Here is a 12,321-nt window from a genome sequence, read left to right on the forward strand (position 1 = left end):
AGTTTCGAAGGGTTGTTGAACACCGAAAAAGACCCTAAAAGTAGGATCTATAGGATCTCTTGCGAGGAATGCCATGCGCTCAGTTCCTTACGGGACACAATGGTTACAGAAAATAGTAGTGCATCGGTTTGGATTAGACAAGTCCCCCGACGGGATGACGCAGCGTCTGATGAGTTGCCTCTGCCCTGGTACGAAACCGTAGCCGTCTTCAGTTCAGTGGAAATTCGACATTTTGGCGAATTTGCCAAAAATTTTACTTTTTGATTGAATCCTTTTTTATTCACGGTTTGAATGCAACTAATTACACTTCGATCGCCGGAAAAGATCTCTAGGCAAATTCACTTAAATTTTATTGTTTTTGGAGTATGCAATTGGATCGAGGATTGTATGTGGGTAGAATTGATAAATGTTACTCTGGGAATTGAGGAATGCGCTGGTCTTAATTACAGGTAAGTGCTGATTTGAGGAGTGCTTTGTTAAGGATGCTGGGAGTCCTAAGTCCGCACCCACTTGATGACGGACCGGGCTACTTGGCAAGCAACTTACTTCCTCTTTTGTAGTCCACGGACTCCTCTTTTTTGGGTTAAACACCCAATTTTTAAAAAAAGAACGAAAAAGTTGACTGACAGTTTCGTCCAGGGCAGAGGCAACTCATCAGACGCTGCCTCACCTCTGCCCTGGGGGCAGCGTGAGCGAAAGTAACGACAGATGGTAATTGCTCCATTTAAATCTAATCCCCAATAGGTGATGGGTACGAATTATATTCAAGTGAAATCCGTCTTAAGTTCAGACGTACACTGCACAGTCTATGTGCTGTGAGAGCTCGTTTCAACAAAAAGCATACTCCACAGAAATGGCGACAGCACACCTTGAGGGCAACCTTTCGTTGCTTCTGTTGTTAGGTATCGATCGACACCCACTTCAGCATACAGCAACTTCTGTGTTAGCATAGCATGGATCCACTTAATTAAAGCATCATCAACAAAATCCGCTTTGGCGGTATCAAAAAGTTTTTGAAAAGGCGCACACTCAAATGCCCCTTTAATGTCGATAAACACCCCCCATCGCGTACTCACCCTTCAGAGTTGCATACTCTATCTTTGAAACCAAAGAATGAAGAACAGACTCACAGGTTACAAAGATTCATAGGGTAAATGAGCGGAGGCAACTATGATGTTTTTCCTCTCGCCACTAATCTGGCGTTGCACGATGACTGTACTAAGTCTTTGGAACAGAAGTGTCTCAGCATGGTTGCCTCTAACTATCTTTACATTAGAACACAAGCTCTCGGTCTTATGGACATTTCATCGTAGAAGATCCTAGTCTCCTTTACTGTTCCAAGGCCAGAGATTCTATTAATTCGAACTCATGGCTCTTGCACAAAAAAAAATGTAGGGGAAATCCTTCAACTTTGTCAGCCTTTTCGACCTAAACTGTTAGAAGCGTATGCCGCGGTCGGTGTGTGACGGGGTTTCCCCCACACAGTACCGCCAGAGACTTGATCGATGATTTCTCTGAGAAAAGCCGCATTTGGAGGTAAATCAGTTCCCATGTGCTCATCCATGGAAGGTCTCATCTCATCCCGCAGAGCATTCGTCTGTTTTTCATTTAACATTTTGACTGGTTTGCGGTGTCCGGTTTGCATAGATTCGATCACTCAAGCTGGCATCAAGTCAGTTCAGTTACGTCTCTGGTTTCCCTTTTTTCCGCCTCTTCCGTAGAAGGTGTAGGAGAAGTTACTAGCAATAGGATTCACTCTGTAATCCCTTCACCGGTGTGAACCTCCATACGGGGGTTCCGCCACTGTATGCACTATCCTCCGCACCGAAGATGTTGTAATTTGTTCTATACTGTGTGAATCGACGACCATCATTGTTGTGCTCTCCTGAGCAAACTCAGACTCTTTCGGTCCAGTTCGAATACCAAGCTGAAACCCTCCACCCTTGTAGATTTTTCCTTCCTGCCATTCACGAACTTTGCCCTCCAGTGTCCAAAGCCTATGCCCGGGTTCTGTTCACCCAGCATGCGGATGATGTCCTCTGCCTGCTTTCGAGGGCCCGGTAACCAACATCCGACATGTTCTGTCTTGTGCAGCTCAGTGTTCACAATAGTGAACTTGGCCCGACTGCCAGGACTCAAAGTCGGGATTACCTACTGGAGCCACTTTAAGGCAGTCCCATCAGTGCATTCCAAATGGAAAAGCTCATCGCGAAAACCTTGATTGTTAAATTTTGGCTACTTTTCTGGCCCCAGCATTTTTTCTACAGGCATTCCCGGAGGATGGTAAATTGTCCCTTTGACAAATGACATGGAAAAATTTCTATCCTTGGAGGAAACTCCTACGGCAGCAGTCAGAAATGAGGCTGCAGCTTGCGCATACGTCCTTTTCTTTTTCGCCTCTGTGTCCGTATTCCTATGAGAGGGACCAGCTTCGTTGAGATCTCTCTCGCTAATTTGATCACCTGCCGGCGCATCGGGCCTAATCCCCGCGGAATACATGGATGTGGTACCTGGTGCGGAGAACAATAAAGCGCATTACCGCTGACAGAAGAGTCTGGTGCGTCCAATGTGGGTCTTACCGTGGTTACTAATTTATATCCACCTTCCGTCCAAGATTCTGCTTTCTTGTGTCCGGTTTCTCTGGCCATTACCGCAGCTAGTGGTACAGCCACGTCCATGTCCTCATTCCCAAAGTGCTTCATCTTCCTTCACAGTGCCTTCTTGGGCCTTTCCAAGTTTCACTGTGTCCAGGCCGCTTGGATCCATTTTCACATACCGGCGTTAAACCAGTAGCGTCCACATCACAAGCTTCTCTTTCTTCCGCTCCTCCTGGTAAGGGTGAAGGAGAAGGTTCTGACAGGCAGGATTCAGCCTGTAGTTCTCCCTCCCTAGTAGCCGAAGTTCCCTTCTGCCGAACCTTCCCCTTCTTTTGTGGGTAGATTTGGGCTGTAGTACTGCGGACGGGCCGACCGTAGTCGGATTTCCAGTTTCTCCCAAGTTGAGAGTTACCGTACTTTCCTTTTTGGCTTCGGTAGGCACTAAATGCAAGCTTTCCACTGGGTCGGAAAACATGCCTTCTACAGATTTACCTATAGAGGGGTATGAATGTGGTGATGCCTCCAAAATCCACGCCTCGGTCGCGACATGATTGTTCATGGTCGCGGGTGGATTCGAAGTCTGCGACTTCTTACCACTTGGTGAGTTTAAATCCTTTGTTTCTATATTCATATTTTGGACATCCTTAGTGTAGTAGTAAACTACTACAGGCTCCCCCACCACGAGAAGGTGGTGTCGAAGGGGGGAGTCTCCCTAGATTTTCAATCGAAGTCCCTCCTGCATATCTTTTGAGGAAGTTTGAACTAATTGTCTGCCTGCTTGCCTGACCTGTTAGTAATAGTTACCTAGCTGTTTCCCTTAGGTTAGGGCGCTAAACCACGGTTTGTTCGTTTCGGGAATGTGACAAAGTGGCACGTTGGATTCAGGGTCTCGTAGGAAGCATTCACCCTTGCTGTCCAGCTACAATTTGACCCGGGTCGTCGTGTCGTCCGTGCGGAGAAAAACATAAACATCCCACTGAAACGTATGACCGAGACCATGGCAATTTTTAGTCGGTAACTAATGTGCGCCAATTCAGGACCAACGAATACCAAAGGTTAATGTTGAGTATAATCAGTTTTTGAGTACAATAATTACTAAATCATTACCCATTGTTCTCAGCATGAAAGGTGGAATTTGGCGTACGTTCCAGTAACGAAGAATCAAACACATATGGGGGTGAATCCTACATCCTCCCAGATTCCAAGGGCATGAGTGGAATTACGCATTTGAAAGGATTAAAGCTCAGACAACAATACAACAAATTGTCATAAACAGTTCTTATCTAATATTGGATCGCTCAATCTGGACAGTGAGATCCAGCGTACACAGTATAATTCGGCTTTTCTCCAGCATTAAGGGTAGCTTTAAGCTTATTTACCTGCCGTTTCCACTTCTGCGCATGTCCTTGCTGGGAAAACAACGCTGCTAGCAAGCCGACGAAGTAACTACCCCCAGAGCGTTCGTGGAGCTTGGTGGCTCAAGAAAGCTTACAACTGTGCGTTTACCGAAAGAAAAGTCGGAAAAAATCAATAGAGTTTTTTCGGTGACTATATTCGTGGTTCCCTACTCGCGTTCAGCTTGAGGGAATTCGCCCACTTCTCGTCCCGCAACCAGCGTATCGCACCCACGCTGCTTGTGCTCTATCAGGCTGGGAAGCTCTCAGTTCCAGGAAAATTTTCAATGAAAAGCATCCACACTCAGATTTCGCCTACAATCACATCGATAGCAGTTGGTCGGATGGTTCCATCGCGATAACATTATTTAGTTTAGATATCTGAACTTGAGTTGTCCTTAATCAGCATTTGTGGGGGAGGAAATCCTAGTTGAATTTTAAAAGGAGAGCCAAGTGTTGTTCTGGACGAGATCGAATGGTATTCAACAGACAATTTCAGTGTTTCTTGTTTCGATACTGAGTTTCCAAAGTTTTTCCTTACATGCATTCCGTGGAAATTTTCAGAACCGGATAGTCGTCGTCGCGTCTTAGTAAGGAAAATTTTCAATTGCCTTAAGTACCATCGAGTGAATCTCCCTTCAGCCGCCAGCATGGACTAAAAAGGAATATTGCAACATACGCAATTAGAGGTAAGTTCAGGATAGATTGGGAGCGTGAGAAAAGATAAATAGCGCTAGGGGCTGCAGATATGTCCTCCATTGAAGCAAGTGGAATAGATAAAACGAGTGGGTGTTCGGTTCCATATTGAGCCATTTATTTGCACCCTGTTTAATGGCGACGTAAGCTCCTGGACGGCCAGGACACTATGTCCTGCATGTTTCCGCTTTTCATTACTAACCAACTGATGGGTGTTTTCTCAATTATTCTCTGAAATTCTGTTTTCCATTCAACGTTGCATATTTTCCGTGGAGTTGGGGTGTTTAATGTGGGCATTGCGATGGTAATGGCGATAATCTGTTTTGATTATCGACGAAAAACCTGTTGACTTTATGTAATGCCAACTTGTGCGGTTACTCCGAACAATATATACTCAGTGGAGCTTTTATTTAACCATTCCAACCCTTATATCTGTGTAGGTGCGATTAGACAGATATTGGGAGGTTTTTTTTTCCACTTCACGCAGCGAGATTAATGGAGATTTACATTTCGCTTGTAATAACTTTGCAACGGACATGCTTCCCCCGGAATGGGGCTTATCTTTGTGCTCTGCAAAATATGGGTTACAGTTGCTACGTGTACACTTTTCCTTTCCGTTTTAAAATTGACTTGTTGAATGCTCCCCAGGCATATTTGCCTTTCATATTTGCTATTGATATTTGGCTGGAACAATAAATGCGGTCTGCGAATGGCCATAATATGCCTAAGGAGCGGGGTCTTATGGAAATCCTTCGAGAAGTTTTTGCAAGAAATTGAAAGTGGGCGTGGAGGATTCAGTCGTCATCTGCATACAATGACAATGATACGCTTCCATTATAGTGCGAATTTCCAGGAATTTCTTCTTCTCTGCTTACGTCAAGAGCAAGGAATTTGTTTTCTTGAACAACTCACTTGGGTCTGCAGGATACACAACATTATTCATCCCTTCTATGGGTTTGTCAACCCCATGGGGATCTTTCCTATTGATATTGAGAATTCTATTGTTTGATATGCACATATGCAACAGGTAGATTGTAGGACTTTTTCAACTTCGTCCTTTTGGTGAAAGTGGCCATTGACTGGAGTCCTCAAGGAGTCCCATCAGGAGGTTGGGGTTAGATACTGGGGATCCATTATCTCCTTCTTTGAAAAGAGGAGACCTATCATAATATTTTCATCTAGTCCGAATAATTACTCCTTCGGCCGATATAACCTTGATAAAGACTTTCACATGTCCTTTATTTCTTTCTGTTCCTTTCACCTTTTCATATCTTTACGTTATCGAAAGATATATTTTTTGGGTGGCCTCGTTTCATTATGTTTTTGTCTCTGATGGATTTGGATTAGATTGTGTTTCCGATTTTACCTGGAAGTTTTCCTTGTTTCAGTTACCTAGTTTCATCTTTTCCTAACTATGCTCCTTATTTATTTAGATATTAGTGAATGTACGTTGTGCTTACCCTTTTGTTTTTTGTCCATTGTGTCTCTTATATCGAATAATGCTCACAATCTAGGTCTTGGCAGGATCTTAGGTGTTTCTGCGGTATATTCTTTTCAAGGTCGTAGCTATTATAGTCGATACTTGGAAATATGCAGTTCTATTATTCAATGGGAGTCGAGAATTAACACGCGAGCCTCCCAAATGAGAACATTTATTATCATCAACGGCGCAATAACCGGTATCCGGTCTAGGTCTGACTTAATAAGGAACTCCAGACGTCCTGGTTTTGCGCCGAGGTCCACCAATTCGATATCCCTAAAAGCTGCCTGGCGTCCTGATCTACGCCATCGCTCCATCTTAGGCAGGGTTTGCCTCGTCTTCTCTTTCTACCATAGACATCCGGGCTGGATCATCCTCATCCATACAGATTAAGTCACCCGCCCATCATATTGAGCCGGATTTTATCCACAACCGGACGGTCATGGTATTTCGTCATTGTGTAGGCTACGGAATCGTCCATCCTCATGTAAGGGGCCAATTCTTCTCTCGAACGCGGCCAAGAGTTTTTCTTGCTAAGAACCCAAGTCTTCGAGGAATACATGAGGACTCGCAAGATCATTGTCTTGTACAGTAAGATCTTTGACCTTATGGTGAGACGTTCGAGTGGAACAGGAGAACAGGAGAGTTGAAATAGGCTCTGTTGGCTGACAGCAACCGTGCGCGGATTTCATCATCGTAGCTGTTATCGGTTGTGATTTTCGACGCTAGATAGGAGAAATTATCAACGGTCTCAAAGTTGTATTCTCCTATCCTTATTCTTCCTGTTTGACCAGTGTGGTTTGATGTTGTCGGTTGATTCATCTTCGGTGCTGACGTTGCCACCATATATTTTGTCTTGCCTTCATTGATGTGCAGCCCAAGATCTCGCGGCGCCTGCTCGATCTGGATGAAGGCAGTTTGTACATCTCGGGTCGTTCTTCCCATGATTTCGATATCGTCAGCATAGGCCAGTAGTTGGGTGGACTTGAAGAGGATCGTACCTCTTGCATTTACCTCAGCATCACGGATTACTTTCTCGAGGGCCAGGTTAAAGAGGACGTATGATAGGGCATCCCCTTGTCGTAGACCGTTCTTGATGTCGAATGGTCTAGAGAATGATCCTGCTGCTTTTATCTGGCCTTGCACATTGGTCAGGGATAGCCTATTCAGTCTTATCAATTTCGTAGGGATACCGAATTCTCTCATGGCCGTGTACAGTTTTACCCTGGCTATGATATCATAGGCGGCTTTAAAGTCGATGAACAGATGGTGGAACTGTTGTCCATATTCCAACACTTTTTCCATCGCTTGCTGCAGAGAGAAAATCTGATCTGTTGCTGATTTGCCTGGAGTGAAGTCTCTTTGGTATGGGCCAATGATGTTCTGGGCGTATGGGGCTATCCGGCCTAGCAAGATAGTGGAGAATATCTTATAGATGGTACTCAGCAACGTGATATCTCTATAGCTGCTGCACTGTGTGATATCTCCCTTTTTATGTATGAGACAGATAATGCCTCGTTGCCAATCGTCAGGCATTGATTCGCTGTCCCATACCTTGAGCACAAGTTGATGAACCACTTTGTGTAACTGGTCGCCTCCATATTTAACCAATTCGGCTGTAATTCCATCGGCTCCTGGCGACTTATGATTTTTTAGCCGATGAATTGCACGGACTGTTTCTCCTAAACTTGGTGGTGGCAGTATTTGTCCGTCGTCTTCAGTTGGCGGGACCTCCAACTCGCCGATGTTCTGGTTGTTCAGTAGCTCATCAAAATACTCAACCCATCGCTCTAATATGCCCATTCTGTCGGAAATCAGATTTGCCTCTTTGTCTCGCCGGGATGAGCATCGAGGTGTATAAGGCTTCATCCTGCTGACTTGTTGGTAAAACTTGCGCGCCTGGTGCGGTTGCTCCCTGCACTTTTCTAGTTCACAGACTTGTTGGTTCTCCCAGACTTACTTTTTCCGTCGTTTCTCCGCTGACCGGAGTTTGTAATAAGTCTCCGCGCGTGCCTGCGTCCTTTGAGTATGCAACATTACTCGGTATGCAACATTCTTCCGTTCCATTGCTAGCTTACATTTATCGTCGAACCAGCCGTTTCGACTCGTTTTCAGGCTGGGGCACATTTATTTGTTGATGCGTTGCGGACGGCTGGTTGGCAATTTGGTTGAAAGTGGTCCCGTCTGGAGAGGCCCACGTATGTTTGTGGACCGCTTTCCGCGCAAACCAGGTACTTCCAACAACCATTTCGGGTGACCCTGCTAATTGAATAATCGGCAGTCCGTTATCATTTATATTTTTCTGTAAGCTATGGAAGCCAACGGATCGCATGAATACGGGCTCCGTCCCTACTTGGCTGTTAAAATTCCCAAGTATGATTTTAATATCACACCTGGGACAGGCTTTGAGGGTTCATTCTACTGCCTCGTAGAAGGTATCCTTCTCCAACTCTGTAGTCTCCTCTGTAGGGACGTAGACGTTAATGAGACTTATATTTATAAATTAGCCTCGCAAGCTCAGAGTGCATAGCCGTTCGCTTATGTTTTCTAAGCCGATAACAGCAGTTTTCATTTTTTGGCTGACTTAAGAAACCCACTCCCACACCCAACGCTGTTACATGAGCCCTATATTGGGATAGGGTATCGACTAGCTGCTTGGCAGCTCTATCTCTGTATAGGGAGCGCGCGTACTCCTTATAGGTGTTTTCAGGTATTTTCAGTTCATGCTCTAATTTCTGCTTCGACAACATCTTGACCCTCCTTAAAGGCTTTTTATCACTCAAATTCATGAGGTTTTCATACTATTAGTGTTAAACCTTCTCCAGTATTTTCAATGTATTTTTTTGTTGGGGTGGGGTAGGTGAGCAAATTTATGCACAGAGTGTTGGACTCCCGCAACGATAGGCGGCGTAGCTCTCACGCCTTGGGGAGCCGCCGAATCAGGGCATTCCTTTCACCAAAGGGAAGGGAGAGAAGGAAGGGAACTGTTAGTTCAAGCAACCCCCTTCCATCCACCTGTCCACCAGTCGAGCTCTATCTTCTTTGCATCGAACGTAACATGGCTCCATCTTTTAGCGCTCCTCAATATCTCCTCGACAATGTTATCTTGAGAGAAATCCCTTGTGTTTAAATCGAGTTGTTGAAGAATTCCATCTCATCCTCCACAAGAAAAAAATCACACCTTTTTTTCCACAATCCAATTGTAAACCACACAATCAGGAGATCGTGCCTTTCCAATCTTGTGTAGGTAAAACTGAAAACCACCATGCCCACTTAAGAGCTGGGTAACGAAATAGTCAGTCTCACCAGCTTGCGATTCAGCCACGCATCTAAGTTGCCAACGAGCAGCGCATTCCATCTGCCTCTCGTCACATTTTGCCAAGAGGGCAACCACTTCCCTTGGCTCTTCTCCCTGGCACATGCATATGGCTTTACGTTCTTTAGAAAGAAGGGTAACGGGGATCACCATCACAGCTGGTTCAGAGACAGTCCGGTACGCAGACACCACCCGCAAAGCTCCTCGTCTCTGTACTTCCGCAAAACGCTTACAATATACTTCGTTGCCAAGAGCGTCAGGACATACCTCTGCGCCGTAGAACAGAACAGACTGTATTGAACTCATCAGGAGACGTCGTCTGCTAGACTTATGACTTAAGACGGAAACTCTACCTGGTGTCTTGTTCACTGCTGCTTTAGTTTGCTCCGTAAAGTTCATCTTTGAGTCAAGAGGCAGTACAAGGTACTTAACCGCTGGTTTTGACTCGATTATTCATTCATCATTGCAAATCTTTTAATCAGGATGACTATTTGGGTTTTTCCCAGTGCAAGGTTGAAATTAAACACAGTCATCTATGCGTTTAGTCGTCACATCAATATGCAAAATTTGCTTTGCGCCTTTTCAACAGTGCGTTCAGCAACAAATCGCAACATTATTTCCATAGCCGACCAGGCGCGACGCTTGATGTCATGGCATGTCGAGTCTAAGCAGACTATTGTAGGAAGCGTTTCAGAGGTCCGGTCCTAGGATGGATCTGTGCGGTACTCCCGGTGTGACCTCCATCCGACATTTAAGACAGCGTCAGCTGCAGCGCCACCACACTCAGGAGAACCCTACAATACAGCCTCACCTGCTCCAAGAGTTTCGATAAACCTTCCGTTATTTACCTTCGTGACGTTTCAGGCACAGAAAGAGCGTCGGGATCGCTCACATCGAGAGGTTTTGTCAACCACTTCGAAGGCAAGGTATTGATGGTCGCTTGCCGAGAAGTCTGTCAGACCTTGCCACCCGTCCACCAGTAACACCAGTGATTCCGACGTAAGGTTACGTCGGGAATGCTTCCCTCGCAGCCTGGGCGCCGAAACGTTGGAGTGAATCCGCTGTTTGAAATTATGAGTCCTTTTTTCGCCGCCGTTTTGAGAATTCGTTTGCCTCTGTAATCTGGGTGAGGCATGTCCCATTCAAGTGCCCTGGCATTGAAACGCCCTCGGTCAAGATCCGTTCCTCTGTACCAAAGATAGTGTCCTCCAGAGTATCAAGCCTGCGTCGAAAGTCCGACATTCGTCTCACTGCTAGATAGACACCGGAAAACACCGAACCCAGATAAAGTTATTCCCGCAGGCATGGACAAAAACCCGAAGGTGGGTGCTGTCCTGAACCCAGATGGCAGCGGTATCTGATATTTTCGAGTGCCACGAAGCCGGGTCCTTGTTTAGGTACTGTTCACTGATGAGAACTAGATCAGCTGTGGATATCCGTAACGAACTACACCAGCAACTCGTGAGCGATTGCACTCCAGTGCATGTTTATCTGTAGGACGCGGATTATGTTAGCCTAGCTCTTTCCAGTTCTGCTCTCAAGGCTGGACACCGCCCCGAGCCCGCAGTATGCGCAACGCTCTTATTAGACGCGCCACGATCCTTGCATAAAACGCAGCTCCCCTTTTCGTTGCAGGTATTAGTTTTATGGGCATTCTGCGCATTCTGTCAAGTCTCCGGCAGGTTGCAGATGTGTGCCCATAATCTGAATATCTATAACATTTGGTTGTGGCGGCCCGCTGTTAAGAAGCTTACCCGTGTTTTGCTCGGTAACTTCCACAACAGTGAGTTTTTCGCTCGGGATTTCGCAAAGGTGATGCCAATCTGGACATTGGTTACCTCCGGACATTCGCGCATGATGGTCTCTTCTACCTCGTTCTTTTCTGTGAGCCAGTCAAGGTATCGGATTCACAGAGAGCACGTGGGGAATGCTGCATACCGAATAATCTTGCATTTTCAAAGGATGTTGGTACGCGCAGAGACTTATCACGAACTTCACAGACGGAAAAAAGCCTGGGAGAACCAACAGCTCTGTGAACTCGAAAAGTACAGGGAGTAACCACACCAGGCGCGGAAGTTTTACCAACAAGTCAGCAGGATGAAGCCTTATACACCTCGATGCTCATCCTGCCGAGACAAAGAGGGAAATCTGATTTCCGACAGAATGGGCATATTGGAGCGATGAGTTGAGTACTTTGATGAACTGCAAAATAACCAGAACATCGGCAACATCGAGGTGCCGCCAACTGAAGACGACGGACAAATAATGCCATCATCAAGTATAAAAGAAACAGTCCGTGTAATCCATCGGCTTAAAAATCGCCAGGGGCCGATCGAATTACAGCCGAATTGGTTAAATATGGTGGCGACCAATTACATCAAGCGGTTCATCAACTGATGCGCATGGGGCAGCGAATCAATGCTTGACGACTGGCAACAGGGCATTATCTGTCTTATACATAAAAAGGGGGATATCACACAGTGCAGTAATTATAGAGGTATCACATTGCTGAGTACCATCCGCTATCTTGCTAGGCCGGATAGCCCAGAACATCATTGGCCCACTCCAGGCAAATCAGTAACAGATCAGATTTTCTTTTGCAACATTTTTGTAATTTGGTATCATCATCATCATCAACGGCGCAACAACCGGTATCCGGTCTAGGCCTGCCTTAATAAGGAACTCCAGACATCCCGGTTTTGCGCCGAGGTCCACCAATTCGATGTCCCTAAAAGCTGTCTGGCGTCCTGGCCTACGCCATCGCTTCATCTTAGGCAGGGTCTGCCTCGTCTTCTTTTTCTACCATAGATATTGCCCTTATAGACTTTCCGGGTGGAA

General features: G+C 45.8%; 1 protein-coding gene across 2 annotated transcripts in view; it reads left to right on the forward strand.

Moving 5' to 3' along the window:
- Window positions 1–4,065: 4,065 nt before the first annotated feature.
- The window catches only part of LOC119656987 (receptor-type tyrosine-protein phosphatase N2), a 63,487-nt gene continuing 55,231 nt past the window's right edge, over window positions 4,066–12,321 (forward strand). The window contains exons 1-2 of one of the 2 annotated variants that reach the window (XM_038063731.1): window positions 4,066–4,469; window positions 4,522–4,680. The gene's annotated coding sequence lies outside the window, so the exon portion shown is untranslated. The remainder of the gene's footprint in view (window positions 4,470–4,521; window positions 4,681–12,321) is intronic. The other variant, XM_038063723.1, reaches the window with a different exon arrangement.

This window comes from Hermetia illucens, chromosome 1, assembly GCF_905115235.1.
Source record: "Hermetia illucens chromosome 1, iHerIll2.2.curated.20191125, whole genome shotgun sequence".
NCBI classification, from domain to species: Eukaryota; Metazoa; Arthropoda; class Insecta; order Diptera; family Stratiomyidae; genus Hermetia; species Hermetia illucens.